The sequence below is a fragment of the Elaeis guineensis genome, chromosome 14 (assembly GCF_000442705.2).
Source record: "Elaeis guineensis isolate ETL-2024a chromosome 14, EG11, whole genome shotgun sequence".
NCBI lineage: Eukaryota > Viridiplantae > Streptophyta > Magnoliopsida > Arecales > Arecaceae > Elaeis > Elaeis guineensis.
In genome coordinates, this window is record NC_026006.2 from 16,524,198 (window position 1) to 16,545,515 (window position 21,318).

General features: G+C 35.9%; 1 non-coding gene across 1 annotated transcript; it reads right to left on the reverse strand.

The window, feature by feature from the left end:
- Nucleotides 1–241: 241 nt before the first annotated feature.
- Nucleotides 242–347, reverse strand: LOC140853890 (small nucleolar RNA R71). Its single transcript, XR_012137032.1, has one exon. It is a non-coding gene; the product is annotated as a small nucleolar RNA R71 (small nucleolar RNA).
- Nucleotides 348–21,318: the final 20,971 nt, after the last annotated feature.

A 21,318-nucleotide genomic window follows, 5' to 3' on the forward strand; every position in this document is an offset into this window, starting at 1 on the left:
TCATTCTATGGACTTAGTAACGAGGATCCATACAAATACTTAGATGAATTTTTTGAAATTTATTCCACAGTAAAAATCCAAAACTTCTCCGATGATGCCCTTAGGTTGAAACTATTCCCTTTCTCACTTAAAGACAAAGCCAAGCATTGGTTAAACTCCTTAGACTCTATAACCATTTCAACTTGAGATCATCTTCAGAGAGAATTTCTCAAGAAATACTTTTCAATTGAAAAAATAAATCAAATTAGAAAAGCTATCACTAGTTTTTTCCAATTGGAGGGTGAACTTTTTCATGAGACATGGAAAACGTTAAGGGACCTCATTCGTAAATGTCCACACCATGCTGTCCCTAAATGGCAACTTTGTCAGTATTTTTATGATGGTCTATCGGAGAAACACCGACAAATGGTTGATGCATCATGTGGTGGGACATTCATGCTAAAGAGTGAGGATGAAGCCTGGCAGCTCTTTGAAACACTTAGTGAGAATTTTCTACATCATATGTCTGCCACCTCTAGAGAACAACCCATGCTTCAACAAAAAAAAAGAGAAATTTATCAGATTGAAAATGTCATAGATATCCACAATAAGGTAGATGAACTGTCCCAAAAATTAGACCGTCTTCTAAATACTGGACAATCCCTGATTCTACCTAACCCAATCTAAGAAGTTTGTGCATTGTGTGCATGTCCGAACCATTTTGTTAGTGAATGCCCAGCCCCACCTCAATTTCTTGAGTTTGTGCACGAGCAGGTTTAGCAAGCTCAAGTCCAACAAGCTCGTAGATTAGGAAACAATCCATATTCGAACACTTATAACCCCGACTGGAGAAACCATCCAAATTTTTTCTGGAGACCACAACCAGTGGTTGGCTCTGCCACACCTCGACCTCAATATCAGGACCCAACATATAGGCATGGACCATACTATCAATTTCAAAATACTCCTCAACCGTCAACTACTGGTCACAGCTCAGCTTTTGAGAAAAAGTTTTGAAAGTACTAGAACGATTAGAAGTCAACACTAGACCCTTAACTCCCACACACAATCCATTGCTAAGCTAGAGACCCAAATAGGTCAACTAGCAACTGCATTCAATAGGAGGGAAGGAGAAAAATTATCTAGCCAACCTGAGAGCAACCCAAGAGGGCAATTTATGATTGAGAGCTCTAATACTCCCGAAGCTTTTTCTGAACATGCCAAATCAATCATGACTCTGAGAAGTGAGAAGGTCATTGAACACACTAGTAAAATCAATGAGACCGACCTTAAACCTCTAACGAAAGCCAAATCACCCAAGAACAAGGAGGACCTTAAAATAGAGAATGAACGAACTGCATCGGAATCATCTTACTTGCCTAAAGCCCCATTTTTGGATGCCCTGAAAGCCCCTATTCCTACAGATAAGAAGGGAGGAAGACTCGACGAGATATTGAAATTGTTTAAGCAAGTCCAAATTAATCTTTTCCTTCTAGACGCAATCAAATAGGTCCCTGCTTATGCCAAATTTTTGAAGAATTTGTGCACCAAAAAATGTAAATCTAGATCACAAATCCCAAAGAAAATACACCTCACTGAACAGGCTAGTTCTGTCTTCCAGCATGCCACTCCTCCAAAGCTTAAGGACCCAGGAGCCCCCATCATTTCTTGTGTTATAGGAGATTATCATATTGAAAAAGCTCTTCTGGACTTAGGGGCAAGTGTGAATCTTTTACCTAGTTCGGTGTATGAAATTTTTGGATTCGGAGAACTGAAACCCACATCAGTCACACTGCAATTAGCCGACAGATCAATTAAGGAACCATGTGGAATGCTTGAGGATGTCTTGGTCAAGGTAGATGAGTTTTGCTTTCCAGTTGATTTTTTGGTTCTCGACATGAAACTAAGTGGCAACCCAAGACAAATTCCCATTATCTTAGGATGACCCTTTCTAGCTACGGCAAATGCATGCAATAATTGTAGGACAGGAGTCATGGACATATCGTTTAGGAATAAGAAACTGAGACTGAATGTGTTTGGTGCTTCTCAAGAACCATCAATGGATAGTTGCTTCGAAGTAGATACACTAGAAGACATTATAGAAGATGCAACACCCACAATTCTAGCACCAGACCCCTTAGATACTTGCTTGGCTCACTTTGGAGTGTATGACTTTGAGAGATATATGAAAAAAGTTAACACCTTGTTGGATACACCACACGATAAAACCACTCCTCCATGGACAATCAAGTATGAGCCATTGCTCACATTAGCCAGTACACCAATAGTCCCATCTTTAGAATCACCACCTACGTTAGAATTGAAATCCCTTCTTGCTATGCTCAAGTATGTATTTCTAGGACCCAATGACACCCTCCCGACAATCATTGCATCAGACTTGACCCCTAATCAGGAAGCACAATTGGTTGGTATTCTGAAAAAACACAAAGAGGCTATCGATTGGTCCATTATCGATTTAAAAGGAATTGACCCCTCCATTTGCATGCACCATATTCATTTTGAGGCAAATGCCAAACCCCATGAAGATATACAGAGGAGATTGAACCCAAACATGCGTGAAGTAGTAAAGAAAGAGGTGGTAAAGTGGTTAGATGCTGGAATCATCTATCCTATATCCGATAGTAAATGGGTCAGTTCCACTCAAGTAGTACCTAAGAAATCAGGTATTACTGTGGTTGAGAACGAAGAAGGTGAACTGCTTCCCACTTGCATATCAACTGGATGGCGAGTATGTATAGATTATAGAAAACTAAATGCCGTTACTAGGAAGGACCATTTTCCATTGCCCTTCATTGACCAAATCTTAGAACGGTTAGCAGGACAAAGTTTCTTCTATTTTCTTGATGGTTATTCAGGGTACAATCAAGTATCTGTATTTTGGATGACCAAGAAAAGACTACCTTCACCTGCCCCTATGGCACCTTCACTTTTCGATGTATGCCATTCGGGCTCTGCAATGCACTCGCTACATTTCAACGGTGCATACTAGTCATTTTTTCAGATATGGTGGACAAATGTCTTAAAGTTTTTATGGATGATTTTTCTGTGTTTGGAACCACCTTTGAGAATTGTCTCCATAATCTTTTCAAAGTTCTTAAACGGTGTATGGAGACAAATCTCATCCTAAGTTGGGAAAAGAGCCATTTCATGGTGCAAAAAGGAATTGTATTAGGACATATTATTTTTGAAAGAGAGATTAAGGTAGATAAAGCCAAAGTTGAGGTCATTTCAAAACTACCACCCCCTACTTCGGTCCGATAAATACGATCATTCTTAGGTCATGCCGGATTTTATAGACGCTTCATCAAAGACTTTAGCAAGATTTCAAGACCCCTGTGCAATCTGTTGGCCAAGGACACACCATTTGTCTTTGACGAAGACTATTTGAAAGCATTCAACACATTACGAACAGCCCTGACAACAGCACCCATAATAAAACCCCCTGACTGGTCCATTCCATTTAAGATTATGTGTGATGCCTCTGACTTTGCAATAGGTGTCGTCTTAGGCCAAAAAATCAATAAGGAGCCACATGTGATCTATTATGCTAGCAAGACTCTTTTCGATACCCAATTAAACTACACCACAACAGAAAAAGAGCTACTAGCAGTAGCGTTCGCCCTTGAAAAATTTCGCTCATATCTATTAGGGTCTAAGGTTCTAGTTTACTCTGATCATGCGGCTCTGAAACATCTCCTCTCAAACAAAAATACTAAACCACGTTTGATTAGATGGATCCTTCTTTTACAGGAATTTGATCTGGAAATCCGAGATAAGAAGGATTCCGAGAATGTGGTAGCTGATCACATCTCCAAGATCTTAGTTGAACACACGATAGGCATAGATGAGGTCAAAGAGAAATTTTTTGACAAACAACTTTTCGCAATCTCCTCTAGCCGTCCTCCATGGTTTGCCCATATTGTCAATTACTTGTCAACAGGACAAGTACCTTCTCACTAGACAAAACAAGAAAATGATCGATTTTTCTCGCAAATTAAACATTATTTCTGAGAGAAACCTGAACTATTCAAATACTGTCCTGACCAAGTTATTCGTCGTTGTGTCTCCAAGAGTGAATTCCAAAGCATTCTCACTTTTTGCCATTCTTCGGCATGTGGGGGACATTTTAGTGGAAGAAAAACTATAGCAAAAGTGCTGCAGAGTGGGTTTTATTGGCCAACGCTTTTCAAGGATGCTCATGAATTTGGTCGAAGTTGTCTACAATGTCAGCAAACAAAAAATTTATCCAAGAAAGATATGTTGCCGCTGACCCCCATTTTAGTAGTAGAAATCTTCGATGTTTGAGGGATTGATTTCATGGGACCTTTTCCAGCCTCATTTGGATTCGAATATATTCCGGTGGTAGTTGATTACGTGTCAAAATGGGTGGAGGCAATAGCTACATAGACTAATGATAATAAAGTTGTAACTAGTTTGATCCAACGAAACATCATTAATCGATTTGGCTTCCCAAGGGTGATCATTAGTGATGGGGGGACTCATTTTACGAATAAATATTTTGAAGCACTTATGAAAAAATATAATATTACACACAAAGTAGCCACACCATATCACCCTCAAACTAATGGTCAGGCAGAGGTGTCAAATAAGGAGATTAAACATATCATAGAAAAGATGGTTAGGCCCGATAGAAAGGATTGGTCTCTTCGCTTAGATGATGCATTATGGGCTTACCGTATAGCTTTTAAAACTCCTATCGGTATGTCACCCTACTGATTAGTTTATGGCAAAGCTTGCCATCTACCGGTTGAATTAGAACATCGTGCACTCTGGGCCATACAAATGTTTAATTTTAACATGAAGAATGCAGGTTCTAATCGAAGGTTGCAAATCAATGAACTGGAAGAACTTCGCAACGATGCATACGAGAGTTCACAAATTTATAAGGCTCGAACCAAAGTATTTCATGATAAATATATCTCTAGAAAATTGTTTGAGCCAAATCAAAAGGTATGGCTTTTCAATTCCAGGTTACACCTTTTTCTCGGTAAACTTCGATCCTGATGGGATGGACCTTTCATTGTCACACAAATATTCCCACATGGAGCAATTGAAATTCATGACCCCCGGAATGGCAATACATTTAAGGTAAACGGCCAACGTCTGAAGCCATATGTAGATGAAATTGCACATAAAGAATGAATCGATACCATCTACCTATGTGATCCACTTTATAATGAATAATAAACTAGACGTCTGGCTGAAGACGTAAAACTTAGCACTTGTTAGGAGGCAACCTAACGATTTCATATTTTTTTTTTACTTTACTACAGCTGCAGAAATTTAGAACAAGAGCCTGTTAATTAATGAAGCTAGCTTCAACTTCTGAAGCAAAATTATCCCAGGTGCACTCTCTCCTTTTATTTTCTTTACTTTCCTACTCCATTGAGGACAATGTAGATTAAGTTGGGAGGGGAAAGAAATTAATCAAATCCTCGAATATGGTCAGAAATAATTAGTTTTGTGTATCCGAATTTTATTTTGATTAAGAGTCAATTAGGCATCTTAATCAATGAATGATTAATGGTCAAGATAATTTTAGAGATATTGAGGAATAAATTATTAAGAAAACTCAATGAATGGTAGGGTTTAGACTAGACCAAATTTTAGGAGTGATTCTACAACCCTCTTCTTACTGATCTCAATAAAGAATCTGCTTCATGAGAGATTGGGTGGAAAGGTCGAGGTATGCAAAAATTTTCCTTAAAATTTACTTAAAATATATATATATATATTGGTTTCCTACTGAGTAATCGGGCCCCTTTGCCTAAGTAAGCATTGTGGTTCGCGTAAAAAGGTGGGCAATGTTATAAAAAAAAAATAGTGGATAATAAGGGGACTAAATTACAAGAAGATAATAAATCTCTCTCACATTAAGTTAGAGGATTTAAAGAGTAAAGTGAGGAGTTGGTGAAAGAAAAGCTCTTGAAATTTCTTTAGTTAATACTCAGTCACTAATTGGATCAAATTGATAATCCAATGAAGTATCTCTTTAATGGTCTGATCAAGTATCATCTACCTTTTGGGATGCCTAACCTAACTTTTTATTCAAGATCGAGTCGGTACACAATGCTGATATATCTGTTTTACTCGAGAACGAGCAAAATTCAAGTTGGGGGGTGTGATAAACACTTAATTTAAGTCATTTAAAGTAAAAAATTATATTTAATTTATTTTATTTATTAAGAATTTGATACTTCTTTTTATGTTTTACAGAAAAGGTGATCGTCAATACAAAGAGTCCGATTCGTAGATCAGAAAAACTCAAGTTTGAAGAAAATTGGACTTAAAACAAAATTAAAATAAAAGAAGGATGCATACGGTATTATAGAAAATGAAGATACTATGCAAGAAACCCAAAAAGGATATAGGCATCATTTTAAAGAAATAAAAATTTCTTTTTGTAATTTTCTAATCAAAAAGAAGCGTAAGCGGTTTCCTAATAGCTAACGGGTCCGTGAAAGAAGATTGCGGGTGCGCGGCATTGCAGGCACGCGGCATGGCGGATTTGCAGGGAGTTTGTGCTGGCGGACGCAGTGGCGAACAGATGGACGCTCATGGTAGCAGATGGATCTAAAAATTAAAGAAAAAAAATATAATACTTAGAAATACTTCAAGAGGAAGAATTTGTATTTTTTTATCTACTTGTGATCTTTCCATCTCATCCATCCATCTTTTAGTCCTTAGTATTTTTTTTAGTCCCACATCTAAAAATCTTGTAAAACTCCTCCCTCCTAACACCTATAAAAAGGCTCTTGTACTCCCATTTGATGAGGATCTTAGAAATTCTTCTAGAGCCTTGCATAGAGGAAGAGAAAGGGACTACTCCATGAGCAGCTAGGCTAGCAGTCTCGGGAGTGAAGAAGAAATTTTGTAATGACACAGAGTGGATTTATTGTTCTAAACTTTCTTGTATTTCTTTATATGCAATAAAGATTATGCTTTTTATGTAAATCGTCATGAGTTCTTTATCTGCTCTCTTTCATATACTTTTATTTATGCTTTCCTGTTAGATTAATATTAGGAACAATATTTACATTCTAGAGACGCACCGTGATCTACGGGTACGGGGCGTGCCGAGGAAAGAAGAGTTGTTTACCTAGTACTTTTTAGAGACGTACCGTGATCTATGGGTACGGGGTGTGTCAAAGAAAGATAGATATTTTTTTTAAGATTAATCACATCTATTTAATTAAAAAAAAAGAGATACAACTCTACTAGTGCAAAATTAATTCAAAACTTCCGAGCTCTTTATTTTCTAATTACATCAATTTTAAGATAATTTATTTTTTAAATCAAAACAATGCTTCTTTCTTTTATTTTGCAATCTCAACTTAGCCCAAGGTCCCTGAGGATACGATCTCGACTCATCCTACCTATGTAGTGAGTAGAGTTATTTTTGGTGCTATCAACGACTACGCATCAACCCATTTGCATCCAATAGGGGTCACACCCTCTGGTGCATCAACCAAAGTCCACACTTGGTTGGAATACATGGTGTCCATTTCGGATTTCATAGCCTCTAACCATTTGTCTGAGTCCCTTCTCATGATGGCTTTCGTATAGGTCAAAGGTTCATCATTCTCAATGATGTGGGTTTCATTATTCTCAATAACAAACCCATACCTTATAGGTGCATTTCGCACCCTATCCAACCTTCGGAGAGGAGGTGTACTTTATGTTTGTACTTCATTAATGGATATTTTTGATTGAGGATCATCTTGTGCTTACATTTGTAGGTCTTGAACTTCTCCAAGTTCAATTTTCTTCCCACTGTCTCTTTCTAGGATAAACTCTTTTTTCATAAAAGTGGCATATTTACTAACAAACACCTTATGTTTAGTAGGATGGTAAAAGAGATATCCTATACTCTCTTTAGGATAACCTACAAACAAGCATTTATCTGCCTTAGCACTCAGCTTATGTCCAAAAGTTTTTTTAACATAAGCTGGACAGCCCCATATCTTAAGATACTTAAGATTAGGCTTCTTTCCTGTCCATATCTCATATGGAGTACTTGGCATAGATTTTGAAGGTACTTTTTCAGGATATAGACAGCAGTTTCTAGGATATATCTCCAAAAGAAAATTGGCAAATCTATAAGGCACATCATGGACCGCACCATATCTAATAAAGTGCGATTCCTCCTTTCTGCTATACTATTTAGCTGTGGTGTATAGGGAGGGGTCCATTCTAAGAGAATTTTATTTTCTTTAAGATGATCTAAAAATTCATTAGATAAGTATTCTTCTCCTTGATCAGATCGAAGGATTTTAATACTTTTTTCAGTTTGTTTCTTGACCATACTTTGATACTCTTTAAATTTATCAAAGACTTCAGATTTATGTTTCATAAGATACACATATCCAAATCTAGATAAATCATCAGTGAACATTATAAAATAAGAGTATCCTCCTCTGGCTTCTGTTGTCATAAGACCATATACATCAGTATGTACAAGTCCTAATAACTCACTTGTCCTTTGTCCATGTCCACTAAATGGAGTCTTAGTTATTTTTCCCATAAGATAAGATTTACAAGTACCTAATGATTCATAATTATAAGGATCATAGAACTTTTCTTTGTATAACTTATCAATCCTTGTCTCACTTATATGACCAAGTCGACAATGCCAAAGTAAAGTATTATTCAACTCTTCTCTCTTTTGCTTTTTACTTTCATTAATATGAAAAACAATATCGTTAGATAGAATTAGAAAACCATTATTAATAACTCCACGACAAATAATTTTATTAGAAAAAAAAATTGAGCAACTATTGCTCTTTCTATTTATTTCATAACCTCGTTGCAATAGTAATGATACAGAAATAATATTTCTAATGATCTTAGGTATATAATAACAGTTTTCTAGCTCTAAGATCTTTTCAGAATGTAACTTTATCATATATGTCCCTACAGCCTCTGCTTGGATTGACTCTCCTCCAGCATCGTAGAGCTCGAAGTCACCCTTCTTCAGCACTCTAATATTCTGCAGTCCCTGCAATGACTTGTAGATATGAGAACCGTAGGCAGTATCCAATAACCAAGAGTCTGAATTGGAAGAACTTAATGACAAAATTGTATGTATCTCATACATACCTTTTGGTGCATCGCTTGCACCTGCCTTTACAGTTGCAAGATATAACTTGTAATTTCTTTTTCAGTGTCCTGCTTTATCGCGATTAAAGCAAGTACCCTGTTCGAAGATTTTCTTCCCCTTCTTCTTCATCTTGCCACTCTTAGGATTCAATGCTTTCTTTGAACCCTTAAAACCTGACTTCTTCTTAAAGGTTTTACCCACAAGAAGAAGTGGAGCCTTTTCTTTCTTAATATGGCTCTCAGCTGTCTTAAGCATATTTAACAGCTCAGGCAATGAGGTATTCAGTTTGTTCATATGATAGTTCATAACAAACTGAGCGAATGACTCAGGGAGAGATTACAGGATCAAATCCTGACTTAATTCTCCATCCATCATAAAACCAAGTTAACCCAATCTAGTGATCAGATCAATGACCTTCAGGACATGGTCTTGTACGGATGATCCCTCAGTCATTCTAGCACGAAATAACTGCTTAGATATCTCATATCTAGCAGTTCTACTCTGTTCTCCATACAACTCTTTAAGATTAAGGAGTATGGATTGAGTATCTATGCTCTCATGCTGCCTCTGCAACTCATTGCTCATAGAGGCCAGTATGATGCACTTGATAGTCAAACTGTCATTCTTCCACATCCTGTATGTGGATACCTCCTCTTCTATGGCATCATCCCCAACCTCTTGTGGTTCAGGGATGTCAAGAATATAGGAGAGCTTCTCCTGAGTGAGTACGATCTTTAAATTTTTCAACCAGTCCACATAATTGGGACCGATCAACTTATTGAAATCTAAAATTCTTCACAATGATAGTGAAGATGCCATTTGTAGAATTTAATCTACAATAATTAAAGAATATTATATAAGCAAATAACTCATATTGACTCATACAATTAAATAAGGTCTTTAGATTTAATTATGCCTTCCACTATTTTATCAAACATCATAACCTTCTACTATGATGAACGAGATATATTTCATAATTATCTTAGTGGGATTGAGACCCTAATTCCTCATAATGATCTTGTGTTAACACAACAAACCCTTATAAGTTCATAGGTAGGAAACTCTTTCCAATTGCATCTCATATAATTTTTAATATTATATCTTGGCCTCTAAAATATTATTAGTCTTATGTTAACACAACAAGCTATAATATTTTAGTTAAGTTAGACCCTTCATTTCAATATAGTCAAATTCTAATATAACTGCCCTTGTATTAACACAACAAAGCAGTATATTTAAAATTATCGTAAGCATCTTCTATGCACCAGGATTATATTATATCAATCCTTATGACAAGCCTAATGTTAACACAACAAACTAGCCATAGTTCATGATGTAACATTAACCTAGCATGAAGGAAGGCCCTTAATAGTATTTTTCAATATTAGGATTTTTCAATATCAAGATCACTTAATCAAATTGGCCAGGTAAGTAAGGTGGGGATCCCCCCGTTGCTTTCCTTAGATATCAATAAATTGGTCAGATCAGACAATGAAACTAATTAAAGAACCACCGATAGCACTTTTCTCGACACCAATTGATGAAGAATTAGTTAACCCATAGTTGCATATCACTACCACTTAATATAATTTTCTAATGAGGGCTTTTATTTGGTCTCATGCACATTCTAACTACATAATACCCATTTATGTATCAATATTAAAACTTTCTACATCTGCAAGTATAACATATGGACATTCATCATCCTAGGACAATCTTGCAGCATAACCCCGTTATGCTAGGACAACCTTATGTCAAGATGATGAAGTGGTGAATCATATATGCACTATTTTATATCATTATATGAAAGCATAAATTATTTTATAGTATAAATCATACTATGGATCACATAAATATTATGTATATATGATTGAACCAAATAAGGCCGGCTCTGATACCACTGTAGAGTTTCAGGGTGGGCATGCACAGTGAAAACATAATGAATTTCAAAATTTTAATAAAGAAATCTTAAATATTAAACCCTTAAACCAGTATCTTCTTGATGATTAACAATCATATATAATATAAATTTAAGATTAAATTTAAGTTATAGAAGAATACCTACAGTGCTTAATCCAAATTTCGACAGAACCTCCACCAGGCGCCCAAGTGTTCGCCCTCTAACGGTGATCCACACAGGGCTATGATCAGGACACCAACTTTTTGAGATAATTCTTTCTCCAAAATTCTTACTCTATGAATTTTCTTGAACACCAGGACCTCAAGACCCTCTTCCTCTTCTCCTAGCCTTCCTATCCCTACCTTTCTTCTCTCCTTATCTTCCTTAATTCTCTTCCTAGACTCTTGTCCTAAAATCGGACTTGTCCTTACTATTTTTGGACTTATCCTAACAAGAGAAGGAAGAGACTAATTAGACAATAATGAGAGGATGTTAGAAAGAAAGGAGGAATTGAAAATCTAAATGAATCCAATCCCCCGACGCATCCCCCTTTAAATACTTAGCGATGGGTTGCCTTCGGGAATTTTTCACGTTCCTTCCACATGCCATCTCGCATCCATCAGAAAATCTCACACCTCCTAATGAATTCTCATACCCACCTAAAAGTTTTTGATACATGACAATCATCAAAAAAGAATCCAAGAGATGCTTCATGCAGAAGGACTCTTCGAAATATTTTTCTCGATGATTCTCCGATGCATCTCGCAGCTTCCCATGGCATATTTTTTTTCCACCACCTATCAATGTAATTTTGTCCATACAATGGCCAAAAATCAAGGCACTAACATGAGAATATCATGGAAAAAATTCAGATTAAGAAGTGACGTGTCAAATGGGTTAGAGTCCTTCACAAGTTGGACTCTTGGTCAGGCGCATGGATCAGGCTGATAGGATTTCCAACTTCAACGAATTTTCATGATTAAACCAGAAGGAATTTTAATATAAAAAAAATTATTTATGCTTAAAATAAAGATAAAAATTATTCAAAAATTTATTTCATCATGAAACATAGGATAAGATCAAGGATGAGACATCCCATCTCATGGGACGCGAAAGCTGTTTCTACACACAAAAACTGCATCCATGCACAAGAAAAATTCTTGACTCATGGAGACTTGATTTCCTGGCTCCAAATTTTTGATACATGCAACCAAGGTCTAAACCAACTCAAAGCCAAAATTTATTTGAATTAATTTAGCCTTAATTAGCCCAATCTGGAATCAATTTCAAACCCGATTCGAAACAAGGAGCTAGTTTTTTGCAACATGTGCTAGCATGTCAATTTTGCAAATATGATCTAATCCAATTAGACCCCTGATCAATACCCTTTGTGTGTGACCCATTGGGTTCTCCATCTAGCCAGTAATAGGTCTGAGTTTAAGTCAATTTGATTTGATAAGAATTTAATCTAACTGATCTATATCCAATCGAGCTAACCCGATTTCAGCAATTAGAACTCTTTCTAATTGATGATTGAATTAAACTCTTTAATTTGATCAAACTTATAAGATAAGATTGATATCTAGCAATGTATCATATCTACCTGAAAGATATAAAATTTTTAATAAAAATATCAAAAATATCCTTCAGTGGAAAGTTACTGTGCAATTTGATCCTGCGATCTCCCTGCACCCCAAATATGACCCTAAATATGGAATGATGTCAAATCTAATATCATACTCATATTTCTCTCAATCTTTTATGATGATTTAATTAATAAAATATTAAAAACTCTTTCTAATTTTCATTCTGCTTTGATCAAAGGCTTCCTGAATCATCAATCGATCAGAGCAAGTAGGATGCGATCTCCTCTTACCAAGAGTGATCGATTCCATGTTAACCTACTCACAACCTCCATACACATTCTATCATATTTAGAACATCCCGTACATGACTAAGTCATGAATGAGTATGAATCAAAAAATATAGATTCATGTATACAAGGTTCTATGGTAGTCTCAGGTCAAAGGATTACATGCACAACTCCCACTATAAGAAAATATCTCTTGACAGGTAAGTAAATTCTATAAGATGTTTCTTAAGTTGGATTAATTCAGTGAACTCATTCTCTAATGAGCACTCACTTTCTTATATTAGTATCTTACACAAGTGGCTTATGAGATCTGCCACCCTCTCCATCGAGCATACATAGAAAGTACTAATCTATCCGAAATATTGATTCCCTACTCAATGCTCCTATGACTAGGAATATTCTAAATCAGGATTTTTAAGATTTTAGGTCTATAGGTATGATCTGATCATAATCCTAAACCCATTATTTTGATTTATGGAGTTCATCATAATCATTACTAAAGTAAGATGCAGCATATGATGAAAAATACCTTTTATTATTTAAAGAGTCAATACATAAGTCTGGAAGATTATAAGGAAAACCCATCAAAATATAAATTTTGATTGGTTTGTAGGGCATATTCCTTTCATGGTTCATATAAAGTCAAAAATAATTTTTGATTTTAAAAATGATACTAAAAATTGATGCAATATTTTTTGGTAATATATGAACAAGAACAATTCTATACTAACATTGTACTTGTTTGATTGAATCTAACAAGGTGGCTCTGATACCACTATTGAGTTTCGATCATGCAGTAAAAATTAAATTTTAAAATTTTTAAAATAAATAAATCAATAGCTTTAACAATTAAAACTATCGAGCCGAAATCCAAACCCTAGAATCACCTTGTCGATGTCGATCAAAACAAAGACAAGCATGCAAAGGAATAAAATTTTATACTTTCACCAAAAAATAATAAGGCATGATGGTGATCTCTATGAGACTCCAAAGTAGAAGCTCTCCAATAGTGATCCACATAAAAGTTGGCTAAGGTCCTTCCTAACCAGTGTGCTGTCGTAGTCTTGTCTTCTTAAGAATGTTGTCGGCTTCAAACTCAAAATACGATCACAGCAAAGCCCAATTACCTTCGATCTTACCATCATAATTACACTAAGAAGATACTCTTCCGATGTTTCACAACTTAGGATTTAGTTTTGGGCTCCAACATATGAAAAAATCAAATCATAGGGCATACTAGCAACACTTGCTAATTCTCTCACCACCCTTCTTACAACTTTTGCCTCTCAATTTTTTTTTGCTTTTTCTTTAATTTTTTTCTAAAATTTTTTCTCTCTTTTATACACCACTTATCTCTGATTTTCACCCAAAATCAAGCTCCAAGTCCATATGGGATGCCTTATATAAATAGGTGATCATGGGACGTGAGGAAGGACCAAGGGGTTGGCGCCCCACTTTCTCACGTAATGAATTAAATAATCGTGTATTATTTTTTGTGTAGGAGACCCTTCACATAGAAGGACTCCTCTTCTACACCTCATAAATTCTCCAAAAAGAAATGGCATGAAATCATAAAGGATCTAGATGAGAATATAAGACGATAAGATAAGATAAGAGCCTTCATTAAGAAGGACTCTTCATCTTCCAACATTAATTAAGAGGGAGTGGCACTTTTATTTTGACATAAAACCTAGTGGGCACAGACGAGTCCTTCCACACTTAAAATTATTTCAAGTTGGATAAGAACCCAATTAAAATAGACCCAATCCCATTAGATTAAAGATAACTGATCTAGTTTAGCTCAAACACTTTGAACTAAACTAATTTAAGAACTTCGATTAATATAGTATGCTAGCATATCAAATTAACCCTTAGAATTTATATTAAATCCTAATTAAATTAGATCAAGACTAAATTTCAAAGTGTGTGACCTATTAGGTTCCAAATCTAGTCAGCAGTAGATCCAAACTCTCGATGTAATCCTAATCCGATCAGATTAGGTCAGCCGAAGAGTCCCAATCAACTAGGACTCTTTCTAATTGATTTCTGAATTAAACTCTTTTAATTCTGATGAGTCCATAAGTTAAGATTGACATCTAGCAATGTGTCATGACTATCCAAAATATTTAAAATTTTGATGAAAAATTATCAAAAATATCCTTCAATAGCAAGTTATCATGTAATTCAATCTTTCAGTCAAACAACATCCTAGATGAGCTATGGGAATGAAAATATATCAAACCCAATTACTTATTTATATGTATCTCGATTAAAAGATGATGATTCAGTTGATGATGCATTAGAAACTTCTTTCTAATTATCATCCTATTTTGGCTAAAGACTTCTAGAATCACCGACCTATAAGATCACATAGGATGTTCGTTTTACTTATTAGGAGTGACTAATCTCTTATTGATCACTCACAACCTCCATGCACACTTCACTACATACAAAACACCCCATGCAAGGATCAGAGAATCAAGTTAGGAAGTGAACCAAAATATGGATTCATGTACACAAGGTACCATGATGATCTCAGGTCAAATGATCACTTACACAATTTTCATTAGAGAATTATCAGTTGACATATAAATAAGACTCCATCTGATGTTCTATCATAAGTCTATTCAGTGAACTTATTCTCTAATGAGCACCCATATCCTTATATTAGTGTCATCACACAAGTGGTTGTGAGATCAACAACCCTCATTTTTGAGAATACATAAGACATGCTAGTCTTACCAATATCATTGATCTCTGACTCAATGAACCAACGACTGAAAATATTTTAGGTCATTGATCTCTTCTCAGTCGAATCCAGACGAAGAGCACTGGACTTCTGTGAAATGTATCCTTAAGTACTTGAGAAAGACTAAGGATATGTTTCTAGTCTTTGGGAATGGAGAACTCCAGATTCAGGGATATACAGACTCAGACTTTATGTCTGATATAGATAATCGAAAGTCGACATCTAGGAGTCTGTTCATTTGCAATGATGGTGCAGTTAGCTGGAAGAGTTCCAAGCAGATGGTGATTGCTGATTCCACCACAGAGGCAAAGTACATTACTGCATCAGAAACTGTGAAGGAGGCATTCTGGTATGAGAAGTTTGCCACAGAGCTTGGAGTGATGTCATCAGATGCCATACCTCTTTACTGCGACAATAATGGCACCATAGCCCTAGCTAAGGAGCCAAGGTCTCACCAGAAGTCCAAGCACATCGAGCGGCGATTCTATCTGATCCATGATTATCTCAAAAAGGATTATGTCGAGGTCAAGAGAGTCGACTCCACAGATAATGTGGCAGACCCATTGACTAAGCCATTGGGCCAACAAAAGATCGAAGCCCACCTTAGAAGATGGGACTTAGATATGTAGCCAATTGGCATTAGGTCAAGTGGAAGTTTGTTAGATGTGTGCCCTAGATGTCAGATCGGCTGACACATTCCTATACAGATCTAAGGGCAAATTTATAATTTTGACTATAAATAAATAAAAAGATTATTCTTCTATCACATTGTGTACATTGTGTCTGTGATACATCCTTTGAGTTAGTAGAAATGTAAATTCATATTTTCAAGAGTGAAAAATTTAAGGCATAAATTTACATAACTAACTCATAAACAGCTCCTGACCATAGGATCATCATGAGGATGGTGATCGATCCGAAAGGTTGGTGTACGATCACTTCCTTAGGGTAGATGTGTCTTGAGTCTATGGTGTGGAGACACCGGAGTGAGAGTACAGGTATTCATTGAGAATGAGAGTACTGAGCATGACCACTTCGAGCAATCATAAGGAAGTCTACCTTCTCATCAATGACTAGCTCGATGCTGTAGTTGTGTGTCTAGTTCTTTGACCTGAGGTGCATCGACAATTCACCTTGAGTGTGTTATAGTTTGACTACATCATAACTTGATCTTCTAGCCATTCAGAACCCTAAGGTGTATGTTGGTTGTAGCATATTCATTGTAGGAACTAGGTCGCACCAAGATGGGATCTATCAACCTCGGTAGATGAGAGTAGTCCTATGATAATTGAAAGATTGAGTCTTTAAGCCCATGGCCATGGTAAAGTAAAATAATGAAAAAGAGTTTTTCATTAAGGTTTCACATCAGACTTGGATCGATCGATTAACTCATATGACTGATGTTGGATTTGACGAGTTCACCTTAACCCTAATTTAGTCGGGACTCATGATAGAAGAACTCAATCACACAGGTAGCTACACCAAGAGATTCATCTTCAGTTCTGATGGGTTGTCACCACAAACTGCTAGGTATCACTGGTAGATTTTGAGAGCAATTAGAATGATATTGATGATCGATCATTCTAATTGTCTGAATCAGAAGAGTTCTGGTCCATCGAAAAGAGTTTCGATGATGTCGATGATGAGATCATGACATGTCTCATTACCATACAGAATTGAACCTAACTGGGTCACACAAACAAGGGTTAGGATCTGGATGTCATCAATTGAGCTAACCCAATTGCTTTGGATAAGATCCAATTAGGTTCAAGAAAATCATGCTAGCACACGATTGAGCCTAACTTTCTCCTCGTATAATATTTTCTGTCTCTACTAAGTCAAATATGATTTGACTCATTTAGAGAACCTTAGAAAGATTTTTCTCAGTCTAAATGAAGCTTGTCTAGCTCAGAAAAGGCTTATCTTAATTCATGAGATGAATTTAAGACAACACCTACTAATTCCTAGCACCTGCCAATTTCATTTTAGGACATCTGTCAAAAGTTGACATATGGGTCTTAAATGTAAGAGGGCTCATTGGAGGATTTTTATGAAGTGTCCACATGTCAAGCCATATCAAATTGGATGCCATAATTAGATTATGGTGTGAGCCCAATTGGATTAAAGTGGGTGCCCCAAGTGGATAAGGATTGGAGAGTCTTGATCAATTTAAACTCTTGGGTGCCACCTCTATTTGTGCTTATCCAATGTTGGCACCATCTTTTGGACATAAGGTGAGGTTCTTATCTGATATGATCAGATGACATCACTCAACCAATCAAAATTTTTTCAGAATTTATTAAAATTTTTTGATTGGTTGAATGATGTGGCACTGCGCAGCATACAAGGTCTATATAAACCCTACTGCGCCTAGGATTTCGAGGTAGAAGTTATTTTATATACAAAACCCAATAGCTGCTACCTCCTCCCCTCTTCTCCACATACTCCCTTCTCTCCTTCCTCCCCTCTTCATGTCCAAAGAGTTGGATGTCCATCTGGCAAAGATCCAAGGCGTGGTGACGCCTGGAACAGAAGGCTGCAGGACATCTTCGATAGGCCGCTGCTCCAACTTCAGAAGGAGTTCTGAAGCACATCCAAATCAGATAGAGATCTGATTTTTGGAGCATAGATTTGTGAGGAGAAGACGTTTTAGATCCTGCTCAAGTGGATACCAGTAGAGGTCAGGCACTTGCATGGCTACATCAGAACCTCGGGCTGTGCAGAGATCATCTACAGGGTAATCAGATTACCCTTGAGGTATTACTTGTTTTCTCATCCCTTTTAGATTTATTTTAGACTTAATATCAGATATGAAGATTAGATCTAGAGATTTAGATCTGAAATAAATATAGGATAATTTTTTTTAAATTATTCCACCCCAGATTTGATGAAATATGAAAGATCCCATAAAGGAAAAAGGTGGTTTTTCCTTCATTAAGCTCTCCAAGTAGAGTGGATAGTTCCTCCTCCAATTGCCATCAGCATCACAGTGAAAATATTTCTCTTTCACCACAGCCTTCTTCGAAGCATTCTTATTTGGCTTGCTCTCTTTTTTTTGCTTCTTCGTAGATTTATTCTTCTTCTTCCAACCAGACTTTCTCTTGGATGAAGAAGTCCACTCCATAATAAGAACAATGCCCCTTAAATTTTTTAAGATTTCTTCAGTAGTGACCAACATGTTGATCAGTTCAGATATGGTGCAGTCCAGTTTATTCATATAAAAATTTATAATAAATTGACTATATAAACTCGTAAGGGATTGGAGAATCAAATCTATTTGTAATTCCCTTTGCATATCAAGTCTGAGCTTCTCAAGCTCCTTTAGGTCCTTGATCACTATCATATAGTGTTCATGGACTGTTGAGAAATATGTTCCAAAGCCAATCATTAGCTTGTTAATGATTGTGCTCATATTTATAATTACATATGAATTTTTATTAATAAAAATTATTTAGTTTTTTCATCACATTTTGATCATCTTACTTGAGCTCCTATGCTGTGATGAAGTCTTTAGGACTATATTTAATTGATAAAAAAAGATTTATCACTTACTCCTTCAAACATATTCACGATCGAATAATATGCAGTTAATAGGATGATAGTAATATCGAGTATAGGTCGTTATGTGCCATATGAGTTAGTTATCCTCTTAACCAAAGAGTGTGGAGATACTGGTATGACATGTAGGTGGGATGTAGATGTACATTCACATCAAACGTGACTATTTATTGAGCACTCTATTGTCAAGAGTAGCTCGTGAAGGGTATAGATATAAATATCTCTCAGACCTAAGATCACCATGGTGATTTGTAAGTAAGTCACTGTACTTTAGTACCGAATCATCTGAATTTCTAATTCAATGATAGAAGATTACTAGATATAGTCAAGTACTTATCAAGTTGATGTGTGAGTCAAGATGAAATTGACCCCTCTGAATTAGTAGGAGATATGCATCATTGTATTTCAATTTAGTAAAATCTTGATCAGGATAATCTATGTGATGGATTTGAAAGGTTAAAATATAATATGGTGGACTATATTAGGGTTGACAGTTAAACCCTAGATCATCTTAAGCATTAGGGTCAAAGAAATGAATTATACAGTAACCATATGCCAGTAGGTTCTAGAATATTATTTTGCAATCCTTTGACCTATCCGGATGTTGGATCTCATTGCTAGATGGTTACATCGATTAGTATAGAAAGTTATTTCTATACTATCGACTTACATTTGAACCTATAAGGTCACACACATAAGAAGATTCGATCAGATCTGATGACTGAAGAGTCTAATTGGATTGAGACTCTAGTGAGAAGTCCCACTAGAACTGAAACTTTAGAGGAGAGTACCACTGGACTAGAACTCTACTATTAATAAAGAATTAATTAAAAATTAGATTATTAATTGACTCAATTTGATTGAGCAAAGAGTTTTGGATCAAGTATAATTGAATGAGATTCAATTTGACTTAGTTTGGGTTTGATTTAATCAAGCCTGATTGCAAAAAAAAATTTGATCTTGATTTGATCAAGACTTAAATTCAGCTAATTTTGAATTGGGTTAGAAATTTATTTTGATGATTGAACTTCTAATTAGATTAGATTCATTTCTATTATTAGGTTTGAACCAAATTTGATTTGGTTTAGAATTAATTTAAAAATGAAGAGTCCCAATCGGTAGGGACTCTATTCTTATCTCTTGCGCCACCCTAGACACATGCCTTTATTCTCAATGCCAAAAAAGTTTTGGCATGAGATTTTGGCATGAAGAATGTGGGACCAGTAAGGGTGGATGGCAAAGCATGAAAAATCATGATCTTATCTCCTGCCTAATTCGAATGCTATCTGAATTAGAAATAAGGTGATAAGAAGGAAAGGAATCTTTCAAACATGGAAAGAAGAGAGGTGCCAATTTTTTTCCCTTAATTTCTTTGATGAATTTTTGGGTGTGTGAGACTCCTGATCTCCTTCCCCATCCAAACTCTCATTTATGAAATTTTTGGGATGCCCAAGTTGTTTTGGCGTGGACTCTATTGGTGCCCTCTCCCTTAGACCCTAAATCCTAGCCCTTGTCTATATAAAGGGGGCTCCAATAGTGATGCCCCATATGTTCTTCTTACTGAATTTTATTTTTCTTCAGAGCTCCTTCTCCTCCTCTCTTCCTCCTCCAGATATTCTCTTCCTTTCGAGCATCTAAGGTTTTTGAAGATGAAAAGAGAAATCAGCCTCAAAGATCTTTGCAAGCTAGCACTTCTAAGGAGCTTGATCTGTGCCGATCTTCATGTGGACTTTCTATAGAGGCCAAACGACTTTGTGTGGCTGCGAGCAACCTGAAGGAGCACCTATCCAAGTATTAGACCCATAAAGATTAAGAGTTTTTAGTTCGGTAATAGTTTTTAAACTTGATTGATCTATTTTGATAGATCTAATGGTTAGATCTAGATTACAGCACCGATTAGATCAATACAATTTTTATTTTTAGATCTTAAAGTGCATGTTAAATCATATTATAGATCTTGACATAATAGTCTAAATTAGATTTTATACATATAAAATAGATTAAATTATTTAATCTAATAGTTTCACCACATAAAATTTTAAAATTGCATGTATAGTACTGCTGTATGTTTCCTTCAATTAGTATCAGAGTCAGTGATAAACACTTAATTTAAGTCA